This window comes from Pelodiscus sinensis, chromosome 2 (assembly GCF_049634645.1).
Source record: "Pelodiscus sinensis isolate JC-2024 chromosome 2, ASM4963464v1, whole genome shotgun sequence".
Classification (NCBI taxonomy): domain Eukaryota; kingdom Metazoa; phylum Chordata; order Testudines; family Trionychidae; genus Pelodiscus; species Pelodiscus sinensis.
This window is the reverse complement of record NC_134712.1, coordinates 119,067,036-119,085,562: the sequence shown is the minus strand read 5'-3', so window position 1 is coordinate 119,085,562 and position 18,527 is coordinate 119,067,036. Positions and strand designations below refer to the sequence as shown.

General features: G+C 46.0%; 1 protein-coding gene across 6 annotated transcripts in view; it reads right to left on the bottom strand.

The window, feature by feature from the left end:
* The window catches only part of RNF152 (ring finger protein 152), a 242,485-nt gene that overhangs the window by 157,434 nt on the left and 66,524 nt on the right, over window positions 1-18,527 (bottom strand). For 2 of the 6 annotated variants that reach the window (XR_012901721.1, XR_012901719.1), the window contains exon 3: window positions 7,471-7,522. The exons of the other annotated variants lie outside the window; for them this stretch is intronic. The gene's annotated coding sequence lies outside the window, so the exon portion shown is untranslated. The remainder of the gene's footprint in view (window positions 1-7,470; window positions 7,523-18,527) is intronic. 6 annotated transcript variants of the gene reach the window in all.

Below are 18,527 nucleotides of genomic sequence, written 5' to 3'. Positions count from 1 at the left end.
GGTGGTGTGGGAAGTAGTGTGCTAGCCAGCCTGCCATCGGGGGGCAGAGGGGCCAATTTCCCTGGGACCCAGCCCTTCAAAGGGGCCCAGAGTGCCTTTTAATTGCCATGGAAGCAGTAGAGTGCCACTCTGTACAGCTTTGAGGGCTGTGGGGGGCCAGCACCATGGTCCATGTGGCTGTAAGGACTGACTGCCCTCAACCCCAACTCTTGCAGGAGTGTGGAACTGCCTTCCATTCTGCCCCAGGCCCCGCAGTGGCTATCTGTTCTGCTGGGTGCAGGAGAGAGCTTGTGGAGTGAGTGGGGTGTCTGACTAGAAGGGAGGGTGCAGGACTGGAATGAAGGTGTGGCAGGGAATGGGTGTGGAGTGGGGAGGGAGGAGGAGGATTTACTTGACTTTGTGCCACCCATCACTCCCGGACACCACCTCCCGCAGCTCACATTGGCCAGAATTCTGGCCAATGGAAGCATCAGGGAAAGCCCCCTTCCCTGTGCTATCATTGCCCCAGCTAGGGGAGGAGGAACAGCAGCGTGTGGAGCAGCTTTTTCCCCCCTGTGAACCAGATCCGGCCCACAATGTTTAGGGCTCCCCCTCCCAACACCTGCAGTGAGAAGTGGGAAGCTGAGCCTCAAGCTGTGGCCCACCTGGAAGGTGACTGTGGACTCCACACTTTGAGAACCACTGGTTTAGTGCATATTAAATTTTCTCTCATCAATGAGACCATCCACTTCCTCTTGCTTGTTACCCTGACTCCTAGCATTAGTGTGTGCGCGCGCACACACACACACACACACACACACACACACAGCTCGACAAATAATACAATCTACTCGCATGTGGTGAGTAGATTGTAACCCGGAAGAGCTGGGTTCGGGCGATCTGTGCATGCGCAGATCGCCGGACAGCACGGCTGGCGAGGGAAGCTCGCCGCGGTTCAGCGAGCCCTGGTTTTTTTTATATAATATGGAATAAAAATTACTCCCTTTGCATTCACTGCCACCTAAATTCAGAATGTGTGTGTCATCTTTTAGAGCACGGGTTCCCAAACTGGGGGGGGGGGGGGGGGCGCAAAGAAATTCCAGGGGGGCACGAGGTGACTCATCAAGTTTTGCTGCCCCAGTCAGTTCCTTTTTTTTGATAAACAAGTTTTGCTGCTATTTTCTTGGGGCGGGCGGGAGGGTGTAACCAGACAGGAACCCCCACCAATAACATCCATCTTTGCTTGCCTGGAAGCATACAGGGCACACAGAGCAGTAAAATCAGCATAGTCTTTGAAGCCTTCACAGGAGGCCCAGATATGCTGGCTGCTGTGACCCTGGATGGCTGTAAACAGAGATACGCCAATTGTTGACCTAGAGGCAGCAGAGGAGTGCCCTTGATTGAAACCCATATTGATACGAACACACACTCGTCCGGGGGGAGGAATCTCCCACCCAATAAAGAATGTCCAGTACTCACAATTTAGTTCTCTCTCTTAGAAGTGTAAATTAAGTTGAAACTCCCTTGTAAGAACTGGCGTCACAAAGACGGACCAACACTATTTGGCATCTTATATAAGAAAGAGGATACAGGCCCCTATGGGTATAAAGATGGGTCCAGCAGCACACTTACTCTGAGTGTCAATCTACCATCTATCTGCTGGTTGAGTTAGGTGACTGGCCTCCCGAGGTTCCACAGAGACGCCCACCTCGTATTTGTCTTTCCTAGGAATTGAGGGACTGGCCCTGGCCTGATATGCTGGAGTCAAGAGGCACAGAAGGGGGTAAAAATTGTACCTGGATATGTCCTTCGTCTTAAGTGTACACATAGACTTAGAGCTCTTTAAAGATTAAGCTGTCACTTGGTACCATTATTTATCTTTATTTTCTTTGTAACCATTTTAAGATCTATATTTGCTAGCAGCTAAGAAATAGAGCAATAGCCATTGTAACCATATGATTTATAAGCTTCTTTAATAAACCTGCAACTGTTTAAGTTTTAACCTGACTCCTTCAGTTGCTGTAACAGAACCAAGCACAATTTAAAAGAACTTCAGGTATAGGGACAGGTATAGGGAGAGCTTGGGCGTCTGGATCGTGTCGCTTCCAGGGGACAGATCCGTAGGGGCATCTCTCAGCCTTCCCTAGGCTACCCGGTGCGAAGGGATCCTATATCCTAGCAGTCAAAATCTGAGATGTAGTAAGCTCTTCCTAGAAACTTGGGTGAATCTGTTAGCTGCCCGCCGTGAAGGGATCCCGATCCTAGCGCTTAAAGACACGGACGTTAAACTCCTCGGGGCGCCCGTCAGCCTCCCTAGGCTGCCCGCTGCGACAGGACCTTGTGTCCTAGCAGTTGAAGACTCGGGTGTAACATACACACAGACACTGCCCTGACCATCGGCTGACAGGGGGCATGAAGGTTTTTCAAAAATCAAAAAGGGGGGTGCGATGCCGAAAAGTTTGGGAACTACTATTAGAAAGTAAGCTCTTTAGGTAGGCGCCAACTTCTATTTTGTATTTGTTCAGCATTTAATACATTGGTCACTCAATACTGATTGAGGCATTTAGGTGCTACAAGAATATTAGTAACACATACTATTCATAGCCATTAATAAACCAGTACATTGCTCTGGATATTTCTACGAAGCCTGACAGAGGGTTCCAGATGTCAGTGTTACCCATATCCACAGTTTGACTTCCATATTTGAGAGAAGCAGCTCCTATCAGTCACACCTGCCTGAGACTTGGGGGTAATGCCCCCCATCCTCCCTCAAACTATGTCCATGGTGTCACACTATTGGACTATGGTGTCATGACTCATGACCATGAATGCCTCCCTCAGGGAAGCCTGTTCAAAACAGGGCAGACACCCCAAACTGGTGGTATATTCTGTAATTAGATTTCACAAACTAGTAACAAATATCAATTGCTGGATCACTGTAACAGTCTCACCATGCAGCCACACAGACTGGAGAGTTTAAGGGGGTCTATCTTGCCAGCCAGATTACATGGTTTAGCAATAAATGGTCATTTACACACACACAAATCACATCATATTCAGGTTGCTTCCAATCCCAAAAGACAAGTCACTGACCCCAGATCAGTTGGTACTCTAGAAAATCCCTGTAGCCAATCCTGTACTAAACTATCTAAAAGTTCATCAACTAGACAAAAAGGATTATTTACAGATTAAAGCAAACCATCACACATACAATGAGTTGTCAGCTAAATGTTACGAATGAAACGGTAGTTGTGATCTGTCAATTCAAAGTGTCTTTCAGTATGGAACCAGAGTTAACCCCTTGGGGACCTTTTCTTCAGTTTAGGCTCTCTGGTCCTGTCAAGAGTTCATAACTGTAACAAGAGAGAAAATTTTCCTGTGGCTTTTTTCATTTCCTTGATTCAGCTTCAAAGTCCCCAGAACAAGCTTCCTTGCATGGAGAATTTGCAAGGAGTCATAGGGCCATATTCCTTGATGGCCCATCTAATTTTGATTGTCCTTGTGGGAGTGGGATGATTCCTGTGCCTGGAGTCACAAGGACAGAGAAAATATTTTCAATGTTATAACCGGGGTGAAAGTAACACATTTCTTACAGAAACTGTCCTATCACAATCTGCCCCTCCCCCCTCTTTGGGGTACCTTGGAGTGAGGGTTAGGGGTTGGCAAATTTCTTACGGGTACTGTTGTATTAAGTGTGATGTGGCATGCAGGAGGGGCACAGGGCAGAGGGTTGGGGTGTGAAGGGGTGCAAGACTTAGGGCAGGAGGTTGGGGATGCAGGAGTTCATGTTGGGAGGGATCAGGGCACGGGGGTATGAGGAGGGATTCAGAGCAAGGGGGATGTGAAGGGTGCAGGACTCAGGGTAGGGGGTATAGGTATGAGTGCGGGAGGATCCCAAGGGCACGATGAGGGCAGAAGTGGCCCAAGGGGTGGGAGGAATGCAGCTGTACTTACCCAGTCGCTGTGTGTTTTTTCCTCTGTTGGCTGCATGCATTCCTTCTCTGCCCCTCCCCTGAGCAGTCAGGAGGGAGAGGAATACATACAGGAGGAATATATGCAGGCTGTGCACTTTCTCCTCACTCCCTAGTCACAGCAAACAGAACCCCCCACCTCCCCCAGCAATTGGATAAGTGTAACTGTAGCCCCCCCACTGCCTAAAATGGTAGAGGGTGGTACAGCTGGCCATTCTCTAACCTGGTGCACCAGGTCGCATTGCCTTGCTTTCACCTCTGGTTACACCCAAGACTTACATATTTTCTTTTGGCCTGGAATAACAACATAAGTGAGGTTAATACATGCAACAACTTACAAGCATTTCATAGAGTATAAACACAGAATACATTCTTAGGCCAGGTCTATACTACAAGCGAAGGTCAAACTTATTGAGGTCGACTTTTTAGTACCCAGTTTTATCAAGTCAGTGGTTCATGTCCCCGCTGTGTGCAATAATTTGACGTAGTACAGTGTCTACCATTGACTCAGAGCGATGCGCTTTTGGGAGTTTAAAGGGAAAGTTCTGCAATCTACTAGGTTAGACCTCAGCGAATGCAACATTTCCATTGTGGTGACCTCATAATATTTGTTAGAGTAGGGGGAAAGGTACCTGAGGGTATGTCTACACTACAAAGTTAGTTCGAACTAACTTTAATAGGCGCTACACTAGCGCTCCGCTAGTTCGAATTTGAATCGAACTAGCGGAGCGCTTAGTTCGAACTAGGTAAACCTCATTTTACGAGGATTAAGCCTAGTTCGAACTAGCTAGTTCGAATTAAGGGGTGTGTAGCCCCTTAATTCCAACTAGTGGGAGGCTAGCCCTCCCCAGGTTTCCCTGGTGGCCACTCTGGCCAACACCAGGGAAACTCTATGCCCCCCTCCCGGCCCCGGACCCCTTAAAGGGGCACGGGCTGGCTACGGTGCCCGTGCCAGGTGCAAGCCTGCCAGCACCCAGCCGGCAGACCCTGCACCTGGCATGGCACAGAGCCACCCACCCAATGTCCCCCAGCCCACCCCCTCTTCCCGGGACCAGGCTGGCGGCTCCCGGGAGCTTGCCCTGGACCGCAAGAGGCGGGCACCTTCCTGGACTAGTGTGGACATCGTGGACCTTGTCCACGATCTCCGCACTAGGCACAGGAAAGTGGCCGTCTAGGGCAGGAGAGCTGCCAGCCTGGCCACCCAGGAGCAGGTGTGCATGAAAATCAAGGGGGTCCACTGAGACCCCCGACCCTGAGCCCTGAGCTTACAATGGCCGTCCTGGGTCAGACCAAAGGTCCATCTAGCCCAGTAGCCTGTCTGCCGACAGCGGCCAACCCTAGGGACCCTGGAGGGGATGGACCGAAGACAGTGACCAAGCCATTTGTCTCGTGCCGTCCCTCTCCAGCCTTCCACAAACTTTGGGCAGGGACACCACTCCTACCCCCTGGCTAAGACTACTCCATGGACCCAACCTCCATGACTTGATCTCACTTCCCTTTCAACTCTGTTCTAGTTGTAGCCTTCACAGCCTCCTGCAGCAAGGAGTTCCGCAGGTTAACTATTTGCTTTGGGAAGAACAACAACTTTCTCTTACTAGTTTGAAGCCTGCTACCCATTCCTTTCCTTTGGTGTCCTCTAGTCCTTCTTTATGGGAACTCAGGAAGAACTTTTCTGAATGCACCCTCTCCACCCAACCCCTGCTTTTAGAGACCTCTATTCTGTCCCCGCTCCGTCTCCTCTTTTCTAAGCTGAACAGTCCCTGTCTCTGTAGCCTCTCTTCATCTGGGACCTGTTCCCAACCCCTGATCATGTTAGTTGCCCTCCCCTCTCCCAGCCTTTCTCTTCCCCTCTCCAACCTCCTTTTCCCAGTCTCCCCCAGTTTTGTTCAATAAAGACAGAGTCTATGTTGGAAGAAACGTTATCTTTATTTTGTACATCAATAAGAAGGGGGGCTAGGGAAGGGTAAGTGGAAGGAGGTGAGGGAGGAATGGGGCACGAGCCCCCGATGGTGACGACAGGGCTGGCTCTGCGGGCTTCTGGGGATGGAAGCTCTCCTGCAGCCCCCCAATTCCCCTCTCTCCCCAGATGGCAGCCTGCGGCAAGTGCAGCCGGTCTGATGGCCGAGTGGTGTGATGTGCCCAGTGTGGGTACTCCGGGCACTCCAAGCCAGAACTTCTTTGCAAGCGGGGCACCCCTGAGAACTGTGTGTCCGGGGTGGGGGTCGGGACCCTTTAAGCGCAGCCTGGTAGGTTAGTGAGGCATGATTTCCCTTTACAACAGGTGTGGAGAACCTTTTTTGAGTCTGGGACCACTGACCCAACAGAAAAATCAGTCAGGGGCCACACACACACACAAGTGAGAAGCAAGTAAAAAAGAAACCCCCCCCCCCCAAAAAAAATCCTCACTGATGTGGTCACCAACTGAGAAGGAGAAAGACACTCCCCACGTTCCCCCAGCATACCAAAACCTAGGGGGAACCCAGCCTAGTAGTTTTTATGTGCTGCAGCCCCACAGTGGGACAGTGGGCAGGCTGGAATGCCAATGTGGGCTCTCCAATGTTGGGAGGGGGATAACCTGAGGGGCCAGATCCAAGCAAGCCAGGGGCCAGATCCAGCCCCTGGGTCTGAGGTTCCCCATCCCTGCTTTACAACAACCATGTTGTGCTCCCTCCCCCACAAGTTATGTTCTTCTGTGTCTGACAATTTTGTTCTTTGCTATAGTTTCAACCAGTTGGTCAAGTACTGAAGTCAGGTCAACTGGCCTGCAACTGCTGGCCTGAAATTGTTTCTCTGCAATGGCCTTATCCTGAAGTGCACCTGTAGCATCTTGATCATCTGTTGGCACCACTGGTTGTTGATCAGGCTTCCTTGAGCTCTAGAACATCTCAGAGATCATTAAACTGCCACTTCCCTGCCACTCACTCCCTCAGAGCCATCTAGCTCTGTCTGCAGCTCCTCCATCTCTTTCCCCTTTACGCACTACCAGACCTTATCTTAACTCCTCTCCTAGACTGGTTAATAATGATATTGCTATGGAATTCCACCTTCTCCTCAGGATCACCTATGCTCATTTGTCAGTGCTTTTCCACATTCCTACCACTTCTTCCCTCTTCCCCTCACACATTCTACTCCACTTTGCTCCTGCCCCTCCTGTTCCCATAAGGCCTCTCCTTTGCCCTAAGAAACCCAGTCATGAAATCCTGTTTTATTAACTACTCTACACCTTCACTTCTATATCTAAAAGTAATTGGATTTAACTGTTGATGAATACTGCCCTGGATCAACTAATGGCAACATAAAAGTTCTGTAAGCAATACACCTTTTTCCCCAGTAAAACTCTAATATAGACGTCAAGCTTCATTGAATAGGGCATATTTCAGAATCGAAATTGCCGCATTATATACAATAATCACAAGACACTGACTTCTAAAGTATAGCACTCAAAGTCATAGTATTTTGGAATTGCAAGTGACAGTCATAAAAACAGCTACAAATTGTTAAGCATTGTTTTACATACAACCTGTGTCGGTGTGACAGGAATGATTATCTCCAAAGCCAGTGAACATTCACATCTGTAATAAAAATTCTTCATGTAAATGATGTGACAGTAGTAGCAGTTACAGACTGCATGACAACCCAGTGTGCAGAGTTTCAATTCTAGGGTCTGCACCCAAAGGAAAGGGCCCTGAATGCTAAAAACACACAAAGAATATACCTGTCAGTTTATCTGTTAGAAGACTGGTCAAATAGTATACAAAAAAAATTCTACCCTGATTCATGACTCCATTTGTGATTAAAGTTGAGCAGGATTCATAGTATATTATTTGTTATTTGCAATTATTGAAACAATTGAAAGTATTGTGAAAATTTGATGAATTTATCATTTGTGGTTGATTGTTTGAAAGTCCATGCATTACTTATTATTGAATATTTATCAGACAGGTGATATTCTTCTCCTACCTAAAATTTTTCAGTCATGCAGTTAAGAAGCGCAAATGACATTATATGGATTAGATCCCTACTACACAACACAAATAGTCAGGAAACAGCTTATGAACAATCCACAATCTGAAAATTAGTAAATACATATGAAGGAAATCAAAATTGGGTCACCAACTATTAGCTAACCAGTAAAATGGGGATAGAGAGACTCATCACAAGTATATGGTCATGAAATATCAATAAATTTCTTCTGAGATTTGAGTAATACAAGAGGTCTAGAAGAATGTCAACATGGCTTAACAACACTGTAAAGCCAGTCAAATTAACTGTACAAGAAAGTGTATCCTAACTGGGTGTGCTGAATTCCATTAAAGGTATAGTTTCATTCCTTATAAGGGAGTAGTTTTTCCTATGCTTCTTACTTTAAACATCTTAAAGCCTTTGATTATAGGGGAAGAAAAATCTCTTGCTACATTTTGCCATTAGCTGGCATGCTATCCTAGCTCCTTGAACAATTCCAATAATGAATATATGTAAAAATGCATACAGTGATGTACTGTTTTGCTGAAAAGCATTTATTAGATCTTAAGATAAATATTGTTAAGGGTGAGGCTTTATTTCTCAAATCAATAAATCTGGATTCCGATCTCACTTATATACCTAGTTAAGTGAACTCTAAAGTCAATGGATCAAAACTGGAATGAGTGACAGGAGAATCAGGTGCAATCTCCACTTATTATTTGGATGGTCAAGCTTCTTCTAATCTTATGTTTCTGTCAGTGATAATGGGAGCGGATAGCAACCATATCTACTGATTGGTGACTCTCTTAAAGGTTTGGAAGTTTTGTCTGAATAAGCATCTCAAAGTGTAGATGTTTATGAGTCTGATCCTGCACAACGAGAGAGAGTTTTACCACTCATGTGGATGGATGAAGGGCTGAGCCCTCTTTGACCACTATAAAATTCTGAACCCCTAGAATCAGCAAAATAAGGCTGGAAATTCTCGAGATTTGTGACACTTACTGTGTCCAGTTGTGCTGAAAATATTTTAACAATAGGCTGTGTATTGCTACAGTATTTCAGCACTTCTGCTTCAGCTGAAGCAAGCAAAACTGATACAAGATGTAGTTGCATTTAAAAGGGGAGAGAGGGAGAGAGGGAGCAAGCACTTGGATCCAAATAAAAATTCAGGGAAGTTTAGATTTTTAGCTGAACCAGTTCACACTTCCCTTCTGAGGTCTGAAAGCCACAGGTATATTTGATTTTTGTTGTGCCTGCTATAATTATTCTTTTTAAACCTTTACTTAAGAGATTAAAAATTGGAACCAACACCTTCCATACACTACAGGGATCAATGAGAGCAGTTTTTATTTTAGTCACTTCGTTCTGCAGCACAGTGTGGTACGAACGGTTCTCATGTTGATAGATAGATCTATTTCACTGCTGATGCGAGGGCCAGGTTATCAGAGCTGCACGTTTCTGAGTGGGGTGTTACCATGACATGATCTATGTTAAACTACAAAAGAAATGAAGTTTGAGGGCTTGCCAATGAGAGACCCAACCAAGATTTGCCAATAAGTTCAGGTCTGTATTGAGAGGAGCCATGAAAGCTTGAAATGAAACATAGCTGCATTTTCTGGAAGCATCACATCTTGCTTATAGCAGCCCTCACTCCATAGTCTCCCACGACTCCCTGCTCAGGCTCTGCGTTCAGTCTCTTTCCTAGAAATGAACACAATAGCATCTGCAGCAGCAATGCCAGGTGACCATCCCTTCCCATACTGCCAAAAGGTGGGAGGCAGTAACAGGAGGGAGGATTTATAGCTTACAGATGCCTATCTGTCCATGAGAGGGCCATTTTGCACAGATACACAGATGATGCATGGGTAGGAGAGCTCAGAAATTGAACCTTCCTTTGCACAGCAGATGCAGGAGAGAGCAACACTCACTGCAAGGAATAGTCACGTGGGGCATCGTGTGTGAAGAAAAGGAGCTTCTTTAATTTTTAGAAGAAAGACGTTTGCAGAGGGATTCAAACAGCAGGTCACGTGCTCAGAAAAGTAGGAGAAGGAAGTTGCTTCAGCAGCAGCAGTATTTTGGAAAGCCTTAAAAGAAAGAGCCAAGATGCACTGCAGCAAAATAGAAGATGACATTAGTCAAGGAGAAGCCTGCCTGTGGACAAGGGTTTACACATGCACACAGTTTGCAGTGGATGAATACAGAAGACAAATTACCAGACTTTCCCCTATATTTGTAAACAAGTTCATGGTTACAATGCTGCTTTGGGTTTGCTTTCCCGGAATATTCTAGCACCCAAGCTTAATCACATAAATATTTGCTGACGCAGCACATTTTAAAAGTATATTTGTGAGTGACAATTCGATTTTGCATCTGCATTGAAAACCAGAACCCCAATTTTTATCTAACCGGGGAGCAGGGGAGGGGAGACAGGGGAGAGCATCTATAGCTAATCAAAGCTAATCCCAGTTTGGGTTTCAGCTATCATATACATAACAACTAACTTTGTAAACAATCTCCAGACTACAAATTACTAAGTAAATAATTGCAAATACATCTGAGGGGGGAAATGTGGCATTCACAGATAATTTGCACACTGGTAAAGAGGCAATGTGTGTTAAATAAACGGATTGTAAATTATTTGCCCAGTCTCACAATATACATACAGTACACACAAGTGTTTAAGAGAGAGAGAGAGTCATACGAAACTATTTGCAGAAGCATAAACCTTTTAGATTCAAAATATTTGCACATATATGAAATATTTGCATCCTCATGAACACATATTGTTTGCCAGTGATGTTTCCCAGAGAACATTGCAAAGAATTTTACAACATGCTTTCGGTTTGAACATAAATTGCTGGTGAATGAGAAACAACACATGGCAATATTAATAAACAGTATCATTACTTGAATAAATGCTGATAACATTAGATAAGCCAGTGTCTGCTATAATAGCTCTCTCTCTTCCTTGCTACCAGACTAAAACTGTACAGTATGAAAAGAATAGTCCATTAAGGCTGATACCTACATTACTAAGGGGAATAACAAAATTATGTTTAATGTTATTTGCCTCTCTACTCACCAAGTACAGGCAGTCCCCGGGTTACGTGCAAGATAGGGACTGTAGGTTTGTTCTTAAATTGAATTTGTATGTAAGTCGGAACTGGTACATATTGTAGGGGAAACTGTAGCCAAACATTTCTCCAGAGCTCAGTTTTATTCTCCCACACCTCACTTCCCTCAGTCCTTTATTCTCAAGGTGAGGTGTCTGCTGAGAAAAGCCGCTCCGCGTCTCCCTGGTCTGCTGGGGGGGGGGGGCTAGCTTCGCATCTCCCTGGTATGCTGGGGGGAAGCATTTAGTGTGGGGTTGCCTCACCCCATTTGTAAGTAGGGATCCGATGTAAGTCGGATCCTTGTAACCCAGGGACTGCCTGTATTAAAATACACAGTTGATGTGATCTACAGTTCAGTCCACTAATGTACAATTTTATTCTGCAGATTCTCTTATACTACCCATATCCCAAAATGCTTTACAGTACTGAATAATGGATGGCACTATTTTAATGAGGTTTTAAGCAGTTCATTGAGAATTCACCCATGTATCTTCCTGTTGGCCTAATGTAACAGTCTTAGTTTAACAGCAAAAGCTAAGCGTATGTAAAAATGGTATTTTAGGATAATTCCTGGAACAAATCTAAACTTTTATTTTTCTTTCTTTTGCCTGGGCTACATTTTAAACAGAATAAATCTCATTCAGGTTGACTAGATTGCAACAGGAATCACATATTTGTAATTACTTCACTCACAGACAAAATGTGTTGTCATGTTATGATGCTTTTCCGGGCACCCAAGGCTAATAGTGATGGGACAATTTTTAGGGTGGGGTTGTTGAGCTGTGAAACCCTCCCTTCTCCCTGATCCATGCCCCTCACCATCCCAGGGTGAGGCCACAGCCAGGGGTGGCTGTGGAACTCCACGCATGAGGCTGAGGAGCGGGGCCCATGGGCCTGGCAACTGGACTCCAGGGGAAACAGTAGAGCCCATAGAGGCAGCAGCTGGGACCTCCAGAGGCAGCAGGGCTGGTGTCCAGGATCCTCTAGAGCTGGCATACGTGAACCCAGGGTAGCAGCAAGGCACTCAGAACAGGCCAGTGGCTGGGACCCCAGCACAGCACACAAAATTGGGGCAGTACTGTAGCACCCCTAGTCCCTCTGCCTAGGGCTGTGGGGGTCATCTTGTTATCACCTGTCCCCAGCACAATGGAGTCTTGCCTGTACTAGCTAGATGTTAGTTCCTTAACTTAGAGCCACTCAGCCTCTGGCCTATCAGCTGTGTCTTTACCTTGCAAATTGATAACAGATGCACCCTAGCCTTCAAGTCCTTCCAAAGCATCCCTATGTGGTATACTGCCATCAATAGCTGGGTACTTGCAGAGATCCTCTGTTCCCAATGAACAGTGTACCCTAGACAGATGCTCAGTTAGTGTGCACAGAGCAGACTTCAATTATGAAATGAAAAGGAACTTTATTTTAGAAAGAATTCAAATAAAAACTAGTGTGACAGATAGGGACAAATGTTTTCATATGAACACTAACATTAAACATTTTCTAAAACCTGAACCCAATTGACTAGTTATCCTCCTGTCTAAAATCATTTCTCTCACCCAAATTGCTCTTTGGTTTTTTCCACAAAGCCTACTCCTTCTCATAAATATCAAGATTTCTGTCTGTTGTCCTCGTGGAATGAAGGAATACCAAGGGGTCAGATGTAGCCCAGATATGGTTCCAAGATACTTACCCCAAAATAGGATAATTCCTACTGCCGGAGCTATCTGGTCTGAAGGACAGTTGAAGACAGCTACCTGAAACCTTGCACTTTGGGGGTTGTGTGGGGGATCTGCAGCAGCCAGCTCAACCATCTTATGGATGGCACGGTCCCCCCCATTGAGAATAGCCATGAGACACAGCGTGAGAGAGATTACCTGGGGGGCTTGGTGCAGGGCAGTAACATGGGTTGGCTCCCCATGCACTCATCTTGGTGGCAGGAGCCATGCAAAGTGGAGCAACACAGAAGTCTGCTCCATTCGGCTGTGGCAAGAAGCAGAGCAACCTGGCCTCAGCCCCATCCCCGCCCTCCCCGCTGAGTGACATAAAGCTTTGGGGGAGTGCAGCGGGCTGAGGCGGTGTGGGGGCTCTTCACTTCCTGCCACTGCAGTGAGTATGGCAGGGCCTGACTCCTCCTACCACCCTGCACCAGGCCCCTCCCCCAGTAATCCCAAGATCACATCTTTCAGGAGAGGAGCAGGTATGGGAATAGGCAGAGCGGTGCTCAGGACAGGAGAGGTTACCCCAACTCCCACACCCTCTCAGGGACAGCCCTGCCTGCCCACCTCTTCCCGTTAATTTCCTCTCTGAAGATTTCATTAGCATTCAACTCATTGAGTGGATGACCATTGTGGACCATAAAATATTCCATCTGTGTGTAGCCCAAGGTCCAGTGTGTTTCAGCAGCAGCCCTGGGAACTACAAGTTGTGGACTACAAACTTCAGCATGTTGGGAGAACTTCCTGGTTCCTGCCAGGATGTGCCCTCTGGCCCCAGCAGGGTCTCAGCAAGGACTGTGCTAGAAGCAGCACACAGGCTACATGCTGAGAGAAGGGGCTGCTGAACTGTTTCCTCTTCTATGTTTTTTACAGAATAAAGCCTGTTCCTGGTGATTTGTCGGAGTGGGTCTGGTCTGAGGTGCACTCACACATACACAACGCAGAGCACACCAAGCAGCCTCAGGCCTAGCCCTCCCCCCACAGTGGTGTAAGAAGTCACAAGCTTCCCCTATGCTGAATAACCTCACACTGGGCTAGCCAACAGGAGGGGTTACATGTATATGACCAGAAAGAAGAAAATAAGCATCTCTTGGCTCCTGCCATTAGGAGTATGGAGTTGCCTTTTTGTGAGCTGTTAGAATCATAGAATCTTAGGGCTGGAAGAGACCTCACGAGGTCATTGAGTCCAGCCCCTTGCCCAAGGCAGGGTCAATCCTAACTAAATCATCCCAGCCAGGGCTTTGTCAGGCCGAGACTTAAAAACCTCTAGGGATGGAGATTCCACCACCTCCCTAGGTAACCCACTCCAGTGCTTCAACACCCTCCTAGTGAAATAGTTTTTCCTAATATCCAATCTGGACCTCTCCCACTGCAACTTGAGACCATTGCTCCTTTTTCTGCCATCCATCAGTACTGAGAACAGCCTCTCTCCATCTTCTCTGGAACCTACCTTCAGGAAGTTGAAGGCTGCTATCAAATCCCCCCTCACTTCTCTCTTCTGCAGACTAAATAAGCCCAAGTCTCTCAGCCTCTCCTCATAGGTCATGCGCTCCAGTCCCCTAATCATCTTGGTTGCCCTCCACTGGATCCTCTCCAATCTGTTTTACCTCATAGATTGCAGTACTAAATAACTTCACGTTTTCACACAAATATCTCAGTGGATTATGATGACCAGTGTGACAAGGGCTTTCATTGGAGAGTGAATACAGTATAGCATTATTCGGATGAACCCAGGGAATCCTAGTATCCAAATTGCACTCTACCTGTTGGGTCACATGTTTGCATTCACTCCAGAGATACCCTTTCCCAGTTTGGAGGCAAGACCAAGATAGAGATCATCCTGTTGAGGTGGAGGTCAGATTAATCTAGAGACGATCAGGGCAGAAGAGAAGCAATGAAATCAGGAAAAGCTGTATAATCCTGGAATCATCTGATGGGAGGTGCAAAGTGGAACCACAAGGTGAGGGACATTTTAGATGTACTGCTGTAGCAAATTCAGGAAGGAGTCAAAGGAGCACAAAATGCAAACATCCCCTCTAGGGTGGTGAATGTTGTGGCAAGAGTAAATGAATGTGACCGACAGTGGGGGTTGAAGTTAAAGGTGCCAATAGGGAGAGTAGTTAAAGGAAAAAGTGAGCTGTAGAGCACCAAAGCAATGCTGAAGGAGATAGGAGAAAGGACTAGGGTGAAGGTTAGCATTAGTCAAGCAAAGTGAGGATTCAGTCCTGAGAGATAGTAGAATGAAGGCTGAGGGGAGACACCGCGGCAGAAGAATAGGGAGCTGTCACCCCAGGCCCTGCTATCAAAGAACTCCACCAATTACTATGATACTTAATTCAAAGGCTTCACTGTACTGCTGTAGTGGTGTCCCCTAGCCAAAGAACTCATCTAATATGTTGTTTGCAACATAGGTAGAGAATTTCATATAGATCTGACTTTTACAGAGCTAATTAATTTACATCAGATGAGAATCTGGTTCAATTTTTAAAGTTTCAACAGGTCCCTTTACATTGTTATCAAGATGGTTTGGCTTAAAGTGTTGAGTTTGCTTCATAACTTTTTGTTTGTTTGTTTGTTTCTAGTTCCTCCTGGAAAGGTAATTCCAAACTAAGCCATTACACATTTTCATTTTTGCCTTGATACGATCATACTTAGCCTTACTGAAGACAATAATAGCTTAACTACTGCTTTATGACTTAAATGTTGAATGCCATACAGTTTGCTTTTATTGTACTGTTACTCAGAACTTATCCCTCCATGCTTAAATTTCCTTTTTATCAATATTTGAATTCAAACAAAAACAGAAGGAAGAAATAGGCAATTATTTGGAAACCATAATCTCTGGGTATTAATGGTACAAAATGCTTGATTTTAGAAAAGAGCTTGGCATCCTGTATTAATCCACTAACAAATGGCCCAGTTCTGTCACACTTGCTTGTGCCAAGTTATGTTTTACTCTGTAATTAGTTCGTGGTTTAAATAGATCTCCTTATACAACAACCTGCTGAGTTTGAGTGAGGGTGGAAGAATTGGGCCTCAAATGATTTATCCACCACAGAATACTTATGGGCTACACAGCAATCTGCCAGTTGCTCTACTCCTATTGGTAGAAGTGACTACAACCACTTAAAAGTGATGTATAGTTGCAATTAATGTTCTAGTGAGCACTTGTAATCAATTAATTAGTCAACACTACTGTATTGAAGGGCATTAATGGGCCCTGTTTGTGTAAAACAAATAGTTGTAGTAATGAATACAAGAATGTGATTTTTATTCATGCAAATGCATTCTATATCACTGTCTTTCTGGATTTAAATTATATTAAGGAAAAGTCATGCACAGTAGTTATTGGGACTAAGATCGGAAATTGGGAGGGGGAGATTCATTCCATATGAATATGAGGTGCTGTTCTTCCTAGATCTACCAGGGATATACACTGTAACTTTGGGAAATTCAGCTAAACAGTCCCTATTCTAGGTTCCTATACTGCAAAATGGTTATATAGTATTTTTTCATCTCAAAGGTGTTGAAAGGTTTGAATTAATCCATGTCTATTGATGGGTTTTGTATCCTCAATTCCAGATAAAAGATAGCAAAGAAGTGTTAATGTAGTGCATATAGGCAGTGCTAGTGGATATCTTGCTAACTGTGGCAGATATATTTGGGAAATAGTCATGCTTGGAACAATGCCACTTTACTCACCAGAAAGTTACATCAATCATTGATTTAGTCCATTCTGGTTTGTAATCAATCCCCCATCCCCACACACCATCACAGACACATAAATTAGCCTCCCTCCTCTTGCTGAACCACACCAACATGTAACAGGAGAGGGAAAGAAACCACCACATAATCTAAAACTAATAACCTCAGATCTTTATCATATAAGCAATAATGCATCCTTAAACCAGCCCAAGGACTCCATTTAAATAATACCCACACTGAAGCAAAAAGCTGTTCTATGTTCTCTCTTGCAGTCATCCCAGCTACATAGCTGAATTGTGCAATATCCCCATCCCCCCTCCATCCCCCACACACCACCACCTTTTTCTGGCACCCTAGAGAATATCACAGAAACAGATTAAAATGTTAATTACTGAGCCTAAAATATCAAAACATTGCAATTCTAATGCATCTAGCACAAAACCCGTTTGCAAGCATTGCTGAATCATAAAATGAAACAATACCCCAAGGTGCATCCTATCAGTGAGTCATTGAACTGTAACTCCTCTTCTAGATAATGGCTGGTGATGTCTGTTCAGCAGCCACCCAGGACTTGGTTACCTTCCTTGTCGTTGTCTCTTGAGAGCTAGCGTCTGGGCATTTCCCAAACCCACAGTATATTTTAGTGTCAGCCTATACAGCACATTCATATAACTTCATATTCATGTACAACGATGGTCCCCAACCTTTTTAAGCATGAGATCACTTTTTGAATTTAAGTGCAATCCAGGATGTACCTCAAACCCAAACACCCTTGTCTGCCTCCTTCCTGCACCTTCTCCGAGGCCCTGCCCCTGCTCACTCCATCCTCCATGCTCACTCACTTTTATCAGGCTGGGGGCAGGAGTTTGGGGGCAGGAGAGGTTCAGGACTGGGGCCAAGGTTTGGAATGCTGGCTCCAGCTGGACACCGCTTACCACAGGTGGCTTCTAGCTGGTGGTATAGGGCGCTAAGGCAGGCTCACCCCCACCCTGGCCCTGCACCACTCCCAAAAGCAGCCAGCAAACATTCTCCATCCTGCCCCCCCCCCCGCTCTGTGGAGATGGGGTACAGTGAAGGGAGGGGCACCCTGACATTAGCACCCCTCCTCTTCTTCCTGTGCCCTGCACAGCAAGCAGGAGACTCCCAGGAGTGAAGGGCACCTCCAAGGCAGAGGGTAGGAGCAGCACAGGAGTGCTGAGGGGCAGATGAAATGCCGGCATCACCTGTCAGAGTTCCATAACATGCAAAGGGAGGGGCTGCTGTTCAGAGGGATGAGATATGAGAGTGGTCACTGGAGGCAGCTATACCACCAAGAGATTGCCAGCAGGGCTGGGACTCCACCATCTTGCCTGACAGCCCACTAGTAAGTATCCCCCCCCTCCCACCCTTGGTCATGTTACCAGGGGAAAGGAGAAGCTATGGGAGAAAAAAGATCCCTGGTGGTTGGGGGGGAAAAAAGAGAAAAATAAAATGCTCCTGTGGCAGCTGGGGGGTGGGGTCAGGGGAGAGAAAAAGGCCCATGCTGGATGGGACCCCCATCCCCACCCTGAGCCCTCCTCACCTCCAACCTTCCGTCTCACACACATCCCCAGCCTCCTGCACGTCACCTACACCTGGACATCCCGATAGGGTTGCCAGGTGTCTGGTATGGACCCAGACAGTCCAGTATTTTCACCTCCTGTCCAGTTAAAAAAAAAAGTCAGAAAATACCAGACACCTAAAATGTCCAGTATTTTCTGATTTTTTTTCCCTGCCAGGAGGTGAACATACCAGACACCTGGCAACCCTCTGACACTCAGCAACCGGGCCCAGCCCCCAACCTCTCCCAGACCCGCCCCCCCTTCCCTCCACTTACCTGGCTCCGCAGGGAAGCTGTTTTGTGGCACAGAGGACGAAAACAAGATGGCCACCATCAAAAAAAGCCTCAATGGCCTTAAAGGGGCCATGCTTTTTTTGTGGTACAGTAATTCCTCATTTAACACTATAGATGTGTTTCAGAAAATGATCGTGTTAAGTGAAAACGTGTTATGAGGGGTCAATTTTCCCACTGAAAATAATGGAAAAGGTGGGGGTTGCGTTTCAAGCAG